The sequence below is a fragment of the Lissotriton helveticus genome, chromosome 1_1 (genome assembly GCF_964261635.1).
Source record: "Lissotriton helveticus chromosome 1_1, aLisHel1.1, whole genome shotgun sequence".
In the NCBI taxonomy this organism is placed as follows: Eukaryota; Metazoa; Chordata; class Amphibia; order Caudata; family Salamandridae; genus Lissotriton; species Lissotriton helveticus.
Window position 1 is genome coordinate 1238394386 of NC_136057.1, and position 11263 is coordinate 1238405648.

General features: G+C 45.2%; 1 pseudogene; it reads left to right on the forward strand.

Annotated features, from left to right (window-relative positions):
* The first annotated feature begins 3996 nt into the window (after nt 1–3996).
* Nucleotides 3997–4479, forward strand: LOC144763750 (small ribosomal subunit protein uS10 pseudogene; annotated as a pseudogene).
* The last annotated feature ends 6784 nt before the right edge of the window (nt 4480–11263 follow it).

Consider the following 11263-nt stretch of genomic DNA (forward strand, 5'->3'; position numbering starts at 1 on the left):
GTTATGTTATGTTATTTTATTTTATATAGCGCGCAGATGCCGCAGCCAAGTGGCGTCCCGGCGCTGTAGGAGATGGAAAAACACAACATAGCAAAAAATGACAAGGAGGAATGGGATTAGACTGTAGAGAATAGGAAGGTTTTTAATGCTTTCCTAAAAGGAAGCAAATCAGAAATGGAGCGAAGAGGAGCAGGCAAAGAGTTCCAGAGAGCTGCCGCCATCACTGAAAAAGAACGGCCACCCATTCTAGCTCTTCTAAAGCGTGGCACAGTGGCAAGATTTGACCCTGAGGATCGAAGGGCTCTGGAAGGAACGTAATGATGAATTGTCTGCGAAAGGATAAAAACTAAACAAAGAGCTTTAAATTTAATTCTTTGCCCAACAGGCAACCAATGAAGATCTTGGATAGTTCGGCGGGCAGAGACAAACTTCGGAAGGCCGACCAACATCCTGGCCGCCGCATTTTGCACCCTCTGAAGGCGGGCTAGTTCTGCCTGATTCACACCCAGAAGCAGAGAGTTGGCATAGTCCAATCTGGTAAGAACCAGAGCTTGGACAATGATCTGTCTGGTGTCCGCATCAAAAAACTTGAAGATACGTCGAAGACACTGCAGGGCACCAAAACAAGTACCAGCTACACGTTTAGTGTGGGAGGTGAAAGAGAGTTTATCATCAAGCCAAACCCCAAGGTTTCTGGCTTCGGCCGCTGGGGTGGGAATAGGGCCCAATTCAGATGGCCACCATAGATCACCCCAGAGCCCACTTTCCCTACCAAAAATAATGACCTCGGTCTTAGAGGCATTTAGTTGTAATCGATTATTCCCCATCCAGCCCGCCACAGCTTTAAGAGCGGACTGAAAGGTAGGAGCATCCATGTTGGGATCACCATTAAGTGCCACCGCCAGCTGCGTGTCATCGGCGTATGACACCATGGTGAGACCAAAACTCTGGGCGACCTTCGCCAGCGGTTGAACATATAAATTAAATAAGGTAGGGCTAAGGGCCGAACCCTGTGGGACACCCTGGGGAATGGGACGAGAGGCAGAAACGAAAGGCGGTGTGAACACTTTGAAGGTTCGATCAGTAAGAAAAGATCGGAACCACTCGAGTGCTATCTCTCCAACTCCTACCTCCTCAAGACGGTGAAGAAGGATCTGGTGGGAAACCGTATCAAAGGCGGCACTGAGGTCCAATAGGATCAGTGCCGCCGTCTGACCCTGATCTAGCATCTTCCTAATGTGCTCCACCACCACCAGAAGGGCAGTCTCGGTACTGTGGCCGGTGCGAAACCCATTCTGAGAGTTATCCAGTATATTGGCTTCCTGCAGGTAAGATGATAAAATGTGATTAGCATGTGATTCTGCTAATTTGGCTAACCAGGGGAGCAGGGAGATAGGCCGGTAGTGTTCTGATTTGGTGGGGTCGAGGGCAGGCTTTTTAAGGATCGGAATGATGGTAGCCTGCTTCCAAGCACTGGGAACACTGCCGGTGTTAAAGGATAGCTCAATAAGACTGTGCATGGCAGGGTAGCAGCACTCGGCGAGTTCCCGGAATTGAGAGGGTCTCATAGGGTCATCCGGTGAACCGATTTGACTTTCGTCGTCAGGGCTTTAAACTCCTCCAGAGTAGGACTGGGGAAGATCAACAAAGGTGTAGAGACCGTTGGAGCAATAATATTCTCCCTGATGGAAGGCTGAGAGAATGACCTGTAGATGGCCTCCACCTTTTCAACAAAAAAATGAGGCCAAATCCTCACAGTGAGCTAAGGAGGCTTCTAGAGTAGTAGTATCGTTCTTTTTGCTTGTAAGATCCTTACATACCCTGAAGATCACCTTAGTAGGATTGGTACTATTCTTTATCTCCTGAGAGTAGAAGGCAGCCCTAGCTGAACAAATGGCCCTATGATACACTCTAGTACATGCCCTATAGGCTGACTTGAGGTCAGCATCCTAGGTTTTGCGCCATGCGCGTTCCCCCTTCTTGCAGGAAGATTTGAGCGTTTTAAGAGATTCATCGTACCAAGGACTGGAGGGACTTGATCTGGTCTTACTCCACCTGGCCGGTATAAGCATATCTAATGAGTGATTTAACCACTCACAAAAGCTATCATAGCCAAGAGAAACTTCAATGGGGGGTTGAGGGTGGTGTTTCATCAAAAGTTGATGAAAATGCTCAAGATTCAAGTTTCTCCAGGGGCGTATGAAAAGGTCAGGAGTATTGTGTCTAAGGGGAGGAGTAGAAATAGTGATATGGGTTTCGATCAGATGGTGATCAGTCCAGGCCATAGGTCTAGGTTGAAGTACTAAAATATTAGTAGCAAGATTCGTTAGGAAGGGGTCTAGCAGATGTCCGCCCGTATGAGTCGGTAGTAGTACTAGTTGGTTTAGTTGGAATGCTTCCAGATCCGCCAGCAGGCTGTAGACTGAATTAGAGAGTGGAGCATCCATATGCAAGTTGAGATCGCCAATAATGGAAAAATTGACAGTTTTCATGATTAAAGAGGAGACCACTTCCAGGAGGCTATGACGGAAGGCGCCATCAGGGCCGGGAGGGCTATAAATTAATAGTCCCGAAAAGGTGAAATGGGGATTCACTGTGATGTTAAAATGCGCGCTCTCACACCCAGCTATGATGGTGGGCTTCCAAACGCAGGGATAGCAAGTTTTTACCGCAACTGCGATGCCTCCACCTCTAGCATTACGGTGGAGAGAGTGCATGGTGTATCCCGTAGGAATGGCTAAGTTCATGACGGCCGTAGATTGGTCATGCAGCCAGGTTTCGGTGAAGAAAAATATGTCCGGATTGTCATCTGTGATCAGAGAAAATACTTCTTGATGGTGACATGTCAACGATCTGACATTCAGATGATACATTTTAAGGGTAGTTTGAGTTGTACCGCCTACCACAGAGTCTGGCTTGCGGACACGGGAAGGTCTAATTTGAAGACTTGATATAGGCTGCGGCTTGGGGATGTAAAAGGAGCAGGTGGGACATTGAAAAGGCCCACTAAGCGGATCCAGGGCGCCGTGAAGGCAATCTTTTACCTCATGGCGCAAAAAGCGCAGGTTCGCAGCCGATATCATACTATGGAAGCCAGAGTCCCCTGCCCTAGCCCTGCCTTAGCGCTGACGGGCGCAGACGGGCAGGACTCTGGCGAGACTCAGGCGTAGCGAGGGCGACACCGCTGCGCTAGACCGCTACGCTCCGGGTGAGCATTAAATAGACGAGTGGCGGTGAAAAGCGCTAGCGCGCTGACCCCCAGACAAAGTAAGGGAACAGCCTTCCCAAGATGGCGGCGCCACGTCGTAGTCACGTGACCCAGGAGCCCCGGAGCCCGGACCCGCAAAGTAGCGGTGCTAGAGTTACTATTATGTGCGGTGAGGGCCAGGGGGGGATCGCAGCAGGACGATAAAAACAGGGGTAATGAAAATAAATCAACACAAATGCAAAAATAGGATATTTAAAACAAAAGCGCGAGCCACAGCACAGAGCTGAACGAGTAAACACTCTGCGTACGCGGTGGTCACCGTCTCCAGGCTGACCCCGCGTCCAGACTCACCTTAAGTAGGCGAGTGGCGGTGAAAAGCGCTAGCGCGCTGACCCCCAGACAAAGTAAGGGAACAGCCTTCCCAAGATGGCGGCGTCACGTGACCCAGGAGCCCCGGAGCCCGGACCCGCAAAGTAGCGGTGCTAGAGTTACTATTATGTGCGGTGAGGGCCAGGGGGGGATCGCAGCAGGACGATAAAAACAGGGGTAATGAAAATAAATCAACACAAATGCAAAAATAGGATATTTAAAACAAAAGCGCGAGCCACAGCACAGCGCTGAACGAGTAAACACTCTGCGTACGCGGTGGTCACCTTCTCCAGAGCCTAGTGGCTCATAGTCACGCATGCTCAAGCACTGCAGATACCAGTGCTGCTAACTCTCCTTCCCCACCTGTCAATGCAGGTGGCAGAGCTGACAGCATTAATTGAAGTCCTCGAATTCAGACAGCGAGGTCTGCTAAGCTTCTTTCCTGGCTCACCGCTGTTCGTTCGTTTCTTAATTTGAGGACGAATAAGTCGGCCAGGAAGCACATTAGCTATGGCATTTAAAGACGCCGGCAAAGCACCTGTGGAACAGGAAGTAGCTATCCACCGTATTCGAATCACCCTGACTAGTCGCAATGTGAAGTCACTTGAAAAAGTGTGTGCAGATCTCATTAGAGGTGCGAAAGAGAAAATTCTGAAAGTGAAGGGGCAGTTCGCATGCCTATCATGACTCTGCAAATTACTACTCGAAAAACACCTTGTGGTGAAGGTTCAAAGACTTGGGATCATTTCCAGATGCATATTCACAAGCGCTTGATTGACCTCCACAGCCCTTCTGAAATTGTGAAGCAAATTACATCCATCCGTATAGAGCCTGGGGTAGAAGTGGAAGTTACCATTGCTGATGCATATTTTAATATTTTAATAAAAGATTATTTTTTGTGATTGTAATTGAAGTCCTCACCCAAAGCTCGGGAAAAACAGTAACCATATTTTCCAATTCAGCTTACATCACCACCACGGTGCACTCTAGCATAGGAAGGTGGAGAAGGCAACGGTTTCAGAAATCAGAAGGCACCCCTGTTGCCCACAGGGACTGCCTGGTGTTACTGAATCATGCGCTGGGCCTGATTGAATGTGTGGCCTTGGTAAAGTGCGCCGTTCATACTGTGGGCAAAGGCTTCGTAGATCGGGGAAATGCACTAGCAGACCAAATTGCCAAAAGGGCAGCTTACTGGATGATCAAAGAGACACACATAGTCCTTTAACAGCAGGCACTTGAAATGAAACTACCACAAGACAAGCCATACACAGAGACAGCAGGGTTATACTTGAGGGAGTTACAGGAATCAGCATTGTCAGACAAAAGAGAGCAATGGTTAGCCCAGGGCTGCGCACACTCTGCACATGACCTTATATACCAACACATACCCACAGGGAAACCTGTCATGCCACAGAGCTTAGTTAACATAGCTTTACCGAATTGCACCTACCAACACACAGAGCTAAGGACAATGTGATTGCAGAACTCCAGAGTGACTGGCTCATCCCTAACCTTACCTAAGCAGTAACCATGTATGTAAACAGATGCACCATCTGCCAATTGTACTCAGGCAAACATACACTCAAGTTTGTGTCATTGGCTATCCCTAGATCAACGGGGCACTTTAGGGCACCACACATCAACTTTATCGATGTGATAGATCGATGTGTCTACTATTGATACCTAATTGTAGTGGTCTGTCCGTACTCTAAGTGGATCGAAGCTGGCCCTTGCGTACTGCAAAGCCAAGGCTGTGGCAACGTTCTTGTCAGGGATGTAATACCTAAGTGGGTGGTTCCAGACGCCATCCAATCAGACAACAAAAGGCACTTTGTCAACTCCATGTTCAGTCACATCTGCACCCTTTTAGGCTTAACACACAAACTAGCCTCAGTATATCACCCCAAAAGCAACAGAGTTGTTGAGAGACCCAATGGTCTGTTAAAAAATAAATTAAGCAAAATGTGTGCCAGCCTTAATAAGAAGTGGCTTCCCTGCCTACCCCAGGCCTTGTTCACACTACAGAATACACCCAGTAGTGACCACCATCTTACAACACACCAAAGTGTGACTGGTAGACTGATGGGAACCCCCCATTCCAAAAACACAGACCAAATTCAGTGCTGAGGCGAACTTAAAGGCACCAGGGAATGGATTGCATGTGTATCTCACCAAATTAACCAAGACCATTTGGGGCCAGATGTATCAAGATACACTTTTGCGATTCTCAAATAGCGATATTTAAGGAATCGCTATTTGAGAATTGCAAAATGGTGTGTATGTAGAAATTCGCTATTTTTTAGCGATTTCTTAAAATTCCTTAATTTCGATTAGCAAATTGCTAATCGCAATTAAGGAATAATTTCCCATTCATTTCTATGGGCCAGGAGGCCCATAGGAATGAATGTGAAATGATTCTCAATTTGCGATTCACAATTTGCTAATCGCAAATTGAGAATAATTTAAAGTGTGCAGGGGTGTCCAAAGGACACCCTGTTGCACCCCTGAAATAAGCATGGGTGCACATTTGCTGCACATACATGCCCTAAGGGCATGCATGTGCATCACATGGCACTTTGAAAAATGCAAAAATGGGCATTTTTCAAGAAATTTGCAAATTACCACCAACTTGAAGTTGGCGGTAATTTGCGATTCCTTAGGGACAATTAGCAAAAATATTTTGATTCATACATTGCATTTAAGGAATCGGAAATTTTGATATTCCTTAAATGCAATCGCAAAATAAGGAATCCAAATTTGCGATTCCTTATTTTGCACTGAAATTTGCTACATACATACCATTTTGCTCAAATGAGTTCGCAAACGCCGAAATTTCGGCGTTTGCGAACCTATTTGAGCTTCATACATCTGGCCCTTAGTTCCTATCTAACCAGGTCAACCGTCAGAACTCTAAGTGCACCACTGTCAAGCTATGGTATCAAACACCTACACCACATTTAGGAAACAACTAAAAGCTTACCTATTTTAACTTCTTATGGTTGGTCTCTCAGTTAGGTTTCTTTAACAGCGCTGAGATGCCCCCGGGTGAGTCGCGCGCTATAAAGTGGAACTAACATAACATAAAAACACCTCAACTGAGGCAGGAAGTGTATATCTTCAATTTTGTATGGAAATGAAAGCAAGCCAAGTTTGAAGGGACCTACTGAGTGATTTTTGCTAAACTTACTGCCCTCAAGGTCGATGGAAAAGAGGCATGGGTCCACCTCTCTGGCGTACAGCTGAAACCTCCCACGGCAAACCCCTATGAACTTTTTGTAAACTTTCATCTCAGACTTTGAACCTTTGCAAATCAAAGAAATACCCCAATCACCAGAGGACAAGAGAAATCTTTCCTGGACCCATCCTCAAGACCTGCAATGTTCAATAAGTTATGTATTACTGTACCATTGCATACCCTTTGTTTACTGTGGGTGTGACTACATCCATATGCTGCCAAAGATCTGCCTAGTCAAATGGATTCCACCATGACATTTGCACAGTGCTTACGTAGGGAGGGACCTCTCCCATGTGACTTATAATTACACTGAACCCAACACTAGTATTTCACATGCACTACACAGCGCACTCTTACACATTACATGGTATCAGCACATGACAACCATGTGCACCCAGACATCAGCCATGTCATGTTGTGCGTGTTCACTGATACCACATGCAGAAGGCGCAGACAGGCTTTACTTGTCCCAAGATATAGCCTCTGAAAAAGCAAAATGCCTTCTCCACCTGTACCTATGTAGGGTTAGTGCCACGATACAACTCAACACAGTACAACCCCATTGATTGTAGTGAACTTGACCCATTACAAAACGAATCCCACAGCACTGTACCTCTTCACTGATCCTAGCGAGATTCAAACAGAGCTAGAAATGATGTGCAGGTGGGGTACCATAGAGAAGGATACTGTTTGTCCCTGAGACTGCCCAGAAAAGAAATTCTTGGAGGTAGCAAAGCCACCGCACCAGTGCACAAACAGGTCTGCTCCCACTTCTGTCTGTATTCAAAGGGTGGCCCTTAGCGTGTCTGGGGCAGTCTCCTTTAATAACAAATGGATCCTAGACATGGAGTTCTAGTATAGGGCCAACACCTCGATGATACGAAGGGAAATGAGTCTCATAGGGGAGGGTTAAACACAAGCCATGTTAGGGAATATGGGATACTGTGATAGATAGGTACACATGATTGGAAGGGAAGGAGCAACCCCTACTTGTACAGAAACCTACACTGTATTTCCTGTGTTTCAGAGGGAAAGGAATGATTTCATTCGGCACAAACGAGAACTGTAGCGCAATACTGCACGTACCAGACATGTAGTTTTATACCAAATATGGCAGCAAGTTAGAAGTGTGCTTAGAGAGCATACTTTTCATCATTTGGTGTAAAACCATTTAGCCATTTTTGATGGATTCATGTTTAAAGAGGTGTTTGAGGCGGTCATGAAGGGATTAAAGCATTATGTATATCTGGGCTGGTGGAGTCCAGGTTTTGAATGCTTTAGGTTTACTGTTTTTTATTCAATGACGATGACTTCAGATGCACCACCCTTCTGTCATAAATTCAGAACAGTGGGTGGGGCATAATGGACTATTGAATGTAGGATAGAAGGGTTAGGGCATACACAAAGGACCATGAAGGCAGGATGGATGGCGTAAAGTCTGAACTCAGACAACAGAGGGCAGGTAAAGGGGAAAGTGGCAACACAATAATCATGCAGTGAGTGCAGGAGGGTCAGTGGCAGCACAACAGACACTGCTCTCTATAGAAATGACAGTGGTGTCATCAATGAGGTCAATTTATTTTGTATTTTTTCAATGAATATACGTCTGTGTTTGTTTTATAAATACTACTTACCATGTAAAATGCAACAAAAAAGGTAGTTGTAAAGACCAGTGTGGTAATAACTAGCGATTTAATTGTGCAACAATGAAATCTACAGTGCTATAATTAACTGTCACCTAACAACTGATTTTGGACACAATCCATACAATTCTTATTTGATCTAGTTCTCAAGCCAAATCTCATAGCCATTATCACAACTGCCCCACTGCTTTCTCACAAAACTCCTGTGAGCTACTTACAATACATTATCATTGCAAAGTTCTTAGAGCAACTAATGAACTTCCTCTCCACAACTCACCTCTGATGATGGTCAATTCTTCCTTTAACAAACAATGTCACTTCTTCATTCTCTCTTGTAGCAGGTCTTCCCTCCACAGTTTACTTAATTCAATCCTGCCCTATCTTATTTTCACTCAAAGCCTTGAGCCATTCTTAAGAAAGTGTCTTAAAGCCTACAAGATTCGATTCTCAAACTCTTATATACTTAATACAATCTACTTCCATATTCCAAGGGCTGGTAGTCTTGAAAGAGACGTTTCTAACAAGTTACATATTAGTTCTAGATATTATCCTTCAGGATAAATGCACTCACTGCTACAAAAACATATTAAAACCTGGAAGTGGTGCACTCAACTCTCTTACCTGTTTCCATCAATAGCTTGTGATCAGTACTTACATCAAATACTTTGCTTAGTAACCACACATGATTTTATTTCGTTTTATTTGTTTATTTATTTATTTATTTTTGGAGTTTCATATAGCGCCTACATGACCCGAGGGGTATCAGAGCGCTTTACAACAGCATACATGTATAGAAGCATAAATATTAGAGTACAGTGACTAACATCTAGAGTACTGGAAGTTACATAGTTCGAGGTTATTGACCAGAGGCATAAAGATGACGCTTGAGGAGAAATTCTTTTAGTTGTCTCTTGAAGTCCGTGAAGGAGGGGTTAATCCTGATATGGGTAGGGAGAGAGTTCCAGATTTTTGAGGCATTCCCTGATAAGGAGTGGAAGAGGGCTTTTTGTTTATATCTTTTTGGGGGGAATAAGAGGAGCGAGTTGGAGCTTCTTAGGTTTCTTGACTGTCTAGCTTTAGTGAGTTTAGCTGCGAGGTAGTCCGGTTTGCCTGAATGCAAGGCTTTATAGTCAAGACAGGGTGTTTTGAAAGAGGAGCATGCTTCAATGGGTAGCCATTTTAGGCCCTGCAATGCAGGGGTGATGTGGTCGTATTTCTTGGTACCTGTGACCATTCTTGCTGCTGTGTTTAGGGTGTATCTCATTGGGGCTAAGTGTGTTTTAGCTGTCCCAGTTAGTGTGGCATTTCCATAGTCAAGTCTGGACAGAACTAGAGCTTGGGTTACGATTTTTAGGTCATTGGAGGGTATGAAAGGTTTGATTTTGTTGTGGAGTTTTATGCTGTCGAGGGTGCCTTTTGCTGTGGAGCTTATGTGGGAGCTCATTTTAAGTCTTGCTTCTAGAGAGATCCCTAGTGATTTGGCTGAGATTGCTGGGGTAAGTTTGCAGTTTAGGGATTCTAGGTTGTTTATCCATTCTTGGATCTGAGTGGGTTGTTCATGATTGGAGAAGACAAGGATTTCGTATTTTTCTTGGTGGAGTTGGAGGTGGTTGAGGGTTAGCCAATTTTCTACTTGAAAGTGTGGAGTTGAGTGGAAAGATGTCATTGAGGGAGGGTATCTTGAGGTACAGATGGGTGTCGTCAGGGTAGAGATGATAGGTGATATTTGCTTGTTTTAGAATGGTAGTGCGGGGTTCCATGTAAATGTTGAAGAGTCTGGGGAGAGGACTGAGGCTTGAGGGACACCTCAAGTTGAGGGTGATTTGTCTGACATAGCGTTTTTGATTTTTTATGAATTGGGATTGGTTGTGCAGAAATGAGGAGAACCATTCTAAGACATTGCCATCTGCTCCTATACACTTTTGTAGGGTAACTACAGCTTTTGATCTACCGTGTCAAAAGCAGCTGATAGGTCATGGAGGACAAGTAGGCAGCATCTTTTGGAGTCAAGGGAGTTGTGAATTTCATTGGTTATGCTCAGTATAGCGGTTTCTGTGTTGCATCCCTTCCTGAACCCAATTAGTGTGAGTCAAGTAGGTTGTTAGATTCCAGGTGTTGGTTCAGTTGGGCGAGAACACATTTCTCCAGGATTTTAGCTAGGTAATTAAGGTTGGTGATGAGCCTAAAGTTTTTGAGATCATCGGGTTAGCATCTGTTTTATTTTTAGAAAGGGGGTGATTTGGCCTTGTTTAAGGCAGTCGGGTATCAGTCTGTTGTTTACGGAGCTGTTGATAATCTTTGTCCACAGTGGGGTGAGGGTGAGGTTGAGGTTCTTAGCCAGGGGCATGGGTAGAGGGTCTGCATAGTGGTTGGAGGGTTTGAAGTTTGCAATCACACTGGAAATGTCCTCTTCAGAGAGAAGTCCTTCCAACTCTTGGGGGAAGAGGAGAGTCTTGGGTGTAGGCTTATTTTGGTGGTTGACAAAAGAGGGATCTCGGCTTTGGGGAGCATGTAGTGAACTTGGGTTGGGTTAGGTTTCGTTAGGGGTTTCAGGGTGATGGTCTAGGTAGTGCTCAATTTTGGTGATTTTGTCACTGAAGAAGTTGGCCTAGTTGTTACACTGAAGTTTGGAGGCAGGGGGGTTTACCTTGGTGGGTTTGGAGGTCTGTTTCTGGGTGATGTTGGAAAGTTCTTTGGGGCGATTTTTGGCTTTGTCTAGTGCCCTCCAGAAGAAGGAGGTTTTCTCCTTGATTATGTGTTTTTTGTCATTCTTGTGTTCTCTTCTGAGTTGGAAGAGGTTGGTTGTGG